The sequence below is a fragment of the Pelodiscus sinensis genome, chromosome 10, assembly GCF_049634645.1.
Source record: "Pelodiscus sinensis isolate JC-2024 chromosome 10, ASM4963464v1, whole genome shotgun sequence".
NCBI classification, from domain to species: Eukaryota; Metazoa; Chordata; order Testudines; family Trionychidae; genus Pelodiscus; species Pelodiscus sinensis.
The window spans coordinates 3,712,183-3,718,182 of NC_134720.1; the positions used below are offsets into that span (position 1 = coordinate 3,712,183).

The window sequence follows — 6,000 nt, forward strand, 5'->3', positions numbered from 1 at the left end:
ACCAGTTTGAAGTAACCACAGGCCACTGGAAGGGAGGAGTTGTCCATGTCTTCCCCCTCCCATTCCAGAGTCCCTTTGACAGGGAAAGGAAGAAGTCCCCTATTCTATCCATTCTGCAGTCTGTTTTTAGATCTCAGTAATGCTTTGGTGCCTAAAATGCTGCACAGAGACTCCACAAACAGTAGCACCATGAAACTGACTTAATGCTCAGTTTCACTAATACCCCTGGGAGTCCCAAGAGCAGCACTGAATCCTTACTATCAGTTTGCAGTGGTCTGCAAGAAAACACAGAGCAGTGGCAGAAACACAGAGTTGTCAGACTGAAGATAATACACTTGATTTATATGTAAATGGTTATCGTTGCCTTAATAAGAGCTAGAAATATATCTGAGCTATCCAATTAAATCTTAGATTGCCTATACTTGATGCAATTCAGCCAGAAAAGCTTCCTATTTGTCACAAGTAAAATTCTGAAGCCTTGTGGTGGGCTACATTTATCTGGTAGATTGGAAAAAAACATTACTATCCTTTTGTTCTTCAAGATATGTTGCATGTGTCAATTCGACTCTTGGTGCATGCACATCCCATACCAGAGTCACTTGACATTTTTCCCCTCGGTGGTACCCACTGGGGCAGCTTGAGTACTCTCTGCTGCCAGGCCCTGTTTGCTTTGTATAAAGAAGCTGACACTGAGCCCCTCAGTTCCCTCTTTCCAGACACTCCAATGCGGAGGGAGAGGAGGGCAGACTGTGGAATGGAGATGTGCAACACATCTCGAAGAACAACAGTTATGAAAGGTTATCAACCATTATTAAGTCATGGAGTGATTACATGTGTACATTCCACACTTAGTGACCCTCAGTTATACAGGTAAAGGGATCAGAGGTCATGTACACACAGACGGGAGTACAACCCAACCAAATTCGGCATCATCTCTTGAATATTGAGTGATGGCACAACGAGAGGAGAAAGTGTGCAACAATGAGCAAGTTGCTGTTCTGCAAATGTCTAGGATAAAGATCTGTGCTAGGAAAGCATCAAAGCACGTTTGTAATCTTGTCGAGTAGGCAATCAGTTTGTCTGGAGGAAAGATGTCTGTCAGATCCTAACATGCAGGGATGTAAGACGTTATCTAAGCTGAAACTCTCTTTGCAGAGAGCAGAAGATTCTTCATTATGTCTATTGCCAGGGCTTGACAAACTGTGGCGAAATCTACTCGCCAGCCCTGCACTGCGCATGCGCCAGATCTGCATTGAGCATGTGTGCGCCGCCAATGAACAGGGCGACCGGCTGAAATCTACTTGTCACAGGCGAGTAGATTCACTGATTTGACAAGCCCTGCCTATTGTGACCATGAACTGTAAGGATGGACCACCGAAATGGTTTGGTTTTGTCAACATAGAATGCCAGGACTTGCCTAATATCCAATATGTATAGCCATTGCTCATCCTTATTTGCATGTGAAGTGGGGTAAAATACAGGTAAGTACATTGATTGATATGAAAATTTCAAACTACCTTAGATAAAAAATTTAGATAAGGGTATAAGTCCACCTACTCTCTAAAAGAGACTGTGCAATGTGGTTCAGATGTGAGGGCAAGCAGTTTGGAGATCCTTCTGGCAGAATGATTGCAATTAGGAAGACCACCTTCTATGAAAGATGTAATAAGGAGCACTCTATTACAGACTCAAATGTAAGACTCTATAAGTTTAGACAAAATTAAGTTCAAGTTCCAAAGGAAAAACAGACTCCCTTTGTTGACGGTACAGTCCTTCCCAGCCTTTAAGGAATCTAGTTGGCATGTGATTGGAAAAACAAGACAGTTATTCACAAAGCGAGTGGAAAGCTGATATTGCTACTAGGTGAGCCTTGACAGAGGAAATCACTAACCCTTGCTGTTTCAGGAGCAGCAGGTAGTTGGGTATTTTTTGGATGGATAAATGCACCAGACTAACAAGCCCAGAGAGAGAATCACAGCCATTTTGACAGACAGGTGGCCTTGATGGAAGCATTTCTGCTACCTAGTAGCAAAGTTGCTTTTGGGATTTAACCCTGTAGTTTCCAGGCCATTACATGAAAGGATCCAGGGTCCAGGCGGAGCAACTGACACTGGTCCTGAGAGATCAAATCCAGATGCAACAAGAGTAAGATTGGAATCGCCAATAAGAGGTCCAGAAGATAGAACCAATGTTGGTAGAGCCACACTCTGGCTACATCTACACTGGAGGCTTCTTGCGCAAGAACAGCCATTCTTGCACAAAAATTTGCAGAGTGTCTACACTGCACGCACGTTCTTGCACAAGTAAATTTACAGTAAAGCGTCGGAACAGAGGGCTTCTTGCGCAAGAGTTATTTCTCTCCCCACAAGGAATAAGCCCTCTTGCGCAAGAAACCCCTATGGCTAAAATGGCCATCAGAGCTTCCTTGTGCAAGAGAACATCCACACTGCCATGTGCTTTTGCGCAAGAGCGTCCATGGCAGTGTGGACATGCTGTTGCACAAGACATTTTGCACAAAAACTCTTGCGCAAAACAGTTCTTGCACAAGAAGTCTGCAGTGTAGACATAGCCTCAGGGTTTTAATATAACCCAGGTGTGGTCCTGTTTGATCCTCAAGAGCAGGGGTGAGCAATAATTTTCACAGTGGGGCCACTTCATGAATTTTGGTACTTGGTCATGGGCCACCTCTGGGGTCCCCCAAGAAGGGGTAGAGTTGGGAGCTAGCTTCCCCCCCACAGTTGTCTGCTGGGATGCTTTGAATTAAAAAAAAGCATTGGCCTGTGTACAGTGAAATCAATATTTACTGATATTTGCCAATAAAAAAATCGAATCCTTCCACACAGCATGCCTTGACAAAAATTAGTACTATAATAGTGATTTTCATAACACTAGTGACAGTTCTTTGTGTATATTTAACACATTTCCTTTAAAGATCTCAAAATTCTTAATAAAGTATCAATGTATTAGAGATAGGGAAAATTATACAGATTGTGCGACAGTACAGTTCTCCCAAATCCTGCATTTCCAGCTTTAACTGAAAGACAGCAATGCTCTTCAAGCTCAAATTTCACAAGTCAAAATTGAGAGACCAAGGATTTCATAGAAGAAGGCAGCAACATGCAAGGTCATATTTACATTAGGGAAATTTACAAAATATTCCAGCCAGTTCAAATACTGGTTCAGCAAAAAAAGGGGTTAGAAGCAGCGGGAACCAGACAGCATACAAGGTTCCAGCTGATTCCAACACCTACCCACTATTTTAGTAAAACCTGCTTTTCAACAAATTCAGCAGCCAGAACCTTGTCTAAATTAGAGCACCCACAGGTTCAGATGAACCAGTATTTGTAGAATATTCTGACCAAACAAATACTGGTTCTTTTAAGCATCACCTGTGTAAACAAGGCTCAAGTGAATTGACATACTTTATCCTCCAGTATATGTAACCTAAAACATTGTATTCTGGAAACCACTGTGCAACCAAATGTTCAACTAGGAGAAGAACAAAAGCTAATTCACATGATATTAGTAACAAGCTTTGCCAGTTCTCTACCTATTTGTTTCCTAGAGATAAGGCCATTGTATACTGCAACTATTTTGTGCACCAGGAACACGGTATCAAAAAAGCAACAATATGCTTATAGCGTGTCTATATTATGAAAGTGCTGATCATAACTCCATAGTGAAAACTGAGTTTTGTGTTATACTTAAAGCAGGGATTCAATCTGTTTTGTATGAAAAGTGCAACATATCCTCTGCCACCCCAAATTTATGCATTTATTCTTTGAGAAAAAGTAACATGTTCCAAGAGTTGACAAGGAAATCTTAGTTTATTAACTAATTTAAACCATTAAAAGATTTTATCAAATTTAGCATCCCGGATCAGGATTTTCTGTATTACAGAGACACTTCAAATTTCCATATTATTTGAACTAATCGAAATCTCACAAATAAGTTTCAATTTCACTAAGTGGTTAACAACCGTTCTAATTGTTATATAGGCTACAGATAAATTCAGGTAACTAAGTGGGGCCATTATGCCAGAGGTAAATCAACCAGTCACTACCCTGCCTCTGCAGCAGCTTTATATATGATAGTTCTATTGGTTGTGGTGAGCTGTGGTATGATTGAAGCTGAACACAGATCTCAAGAGTTCTCACTGGCAGATGAACTGGCCCAACTGTCACGTCTCTTTAAGGAGCTGATGACTGCATGCTAGTTTAGGCATCACTATTGTCCTCGTGGTACTGCTGCATCTCAGCTTCACAGCATATTAAAGCAGCACTGCCTGGGAGAACTGATACTGGGGCACAGGTCTATACCTTAAGCCAAAGACACACTGTGACTCAGACTGGTCTCTCCGTCCCAGCTGCACACAGCAGCAGTCTCACTAAAACAGACCATTAAAATCAATTGAAAAGTAAGGACCTGACTCACTTTGGATGCTTTGCGCTGCTCCAATAATTTTAAAATAGCCATAACTCAGCTATAATGGCCAGTACATTCTGCCTGTTTTGTGCTACCAGTGGATTTCCCATTAAAGTCAGTTAAAGTTTAATAATTTAAGACTGATATTGCATATCTTTAAATCATTAGAAACATTGTATGGCAGCATTCTCTCTTTCTCTCTTTCTTTCTTTCTTTCTTTCTCTCTTTCTCTCTTTCAGAGTCATAGATGAAGTTTCCTTAATTTAAGGAAGGAAATTCTCACCCAAAATGACTACATTCAGATGAAGGTAAAGTTGACAGTACATATCAGTAACTTAATTAACAAACATGACAGAGACGTTATCCTAAAACCAAGCATTATAAACCCAGGACATTCAGAGGTAAGATGAGACTTGAAAGAAATCCAGACATGGAAACGGACAGGTGAGGCGGGGGGCAGCTTTTAAACTGCCATGCAGGGATGCCAGGAGAGGTGACAATAAGGAAATCAGGTGTCTCTAAGAAGCAGTTTAATCTGCTCTGGGACCCCAGCTACTAAACTGCGTAACTCAGGAGGAGAGGAAAAGGGGGCTGAGCCTTGCACGATATGTGGCTGTACCCTCCTGTTACCAAGAGCCGCGAGGCTCCAGGACTGGGTTAATGTCTGAGGGGAGGGACTGACAGGGAAGAGCGGGGGGGCCCCCACCCCCATAGCCCCAGGGACGCCTCCGCCCGCCCACTCCCCTCAGGCTGCCCCCGTCCCCGCGCGCCCACCTGCGCCGCCCCGCCCCTAACGTGCCCACCCGCCTCGCTCCGCCCCTCCCCCCGCCCGCGCGGGCGCCCCCACGTTACCTAGCCCGAATGGGGGGCCACGCGCACCCCGCCTCAGCCCGCCGCTCCCACCTGCTACGTTACCTGCTGCGTCAACGCACGCGTCATTTCCTCCCCGCACGGCCAGGCGCTGTCCCCAGCCCGAGCCATCCCGTCACTGCCGGCTCCGTGACACCTGGAGAGCCAGCTGCGCCCCGCGCGTGCGCACTACAAGGGTCGGGCAGCGGGGAAGGCGCGGAATCGTTCGGGGGCTCCCTCTGTGGTTCCGTCACGCGCACAGCGGCCCCCCCCTCCCTCCAATCCCAGCCCTGCGCTGGCCCAGGGTCGGCCAATCAGAGCGCTGAGCGAGCGCCCCTCCCTTCGGGTACCTGCGGACCACTGTGACAGCGGCTCGCCCCGCCCCAGGCTGGCGGGTACCTGGGGCTGGCTGGGGGCTGAGAGCTTCCCAGCCCCGCCCCTTCTGCATGAGGCCCCGCCCCTTCTGGGAACAGGGGCCCCCGACCCAGCAAGTCCCCCCCTCCCATGAAAGCAGATTGGGGGCGCCCTGGGTTTGGTCGGTCTGGGGAGGGGACCTGACAGCAGCGTTCAAGTCTCTCAAAGGGGGGTACAAGGAGAAGGGAGAGAAATGGAGCAAGGGGCTTACACTGCAGCAAGGGAGGTTTGGTTGGACAGTAGGAAGAGCTCCCTGCCTGTCAGGATAGTAATAGAGATGTAGCCCTGCTAGTCTGGTCTAGCTGAAACAAA

General features: G+C 46.0%; 1 protein-coding gene across 6 annotated transcripts in view; it reads right to left on the minus strand.

The window, feature by feature from the left end:
- Positions 1 to 5,554, minus strand: part of MAP3K13 (mitogen-activated protein kinase kinase kinase 13) — a 91,325-nt gene extending 85,771 nt beyond the window's left edge. For 3 of the 6 annotated variants that reach the window (XM_075937352.1, XM_075937355.1, XM_075937349.1), the window contains exon 1: positions 5,341 to 5,554. The gene's annotated coding sequence lies outside the window, so the exon portion shown is untranslated. The other 3 variants (XM_075937350.1, XM_075937353.1, XM_075937351.1) reach the window with 3 other exon arrangements.
- Between the last annotated feature and the right edge of the window lie 446 nt (positions 5,555 to 6,000).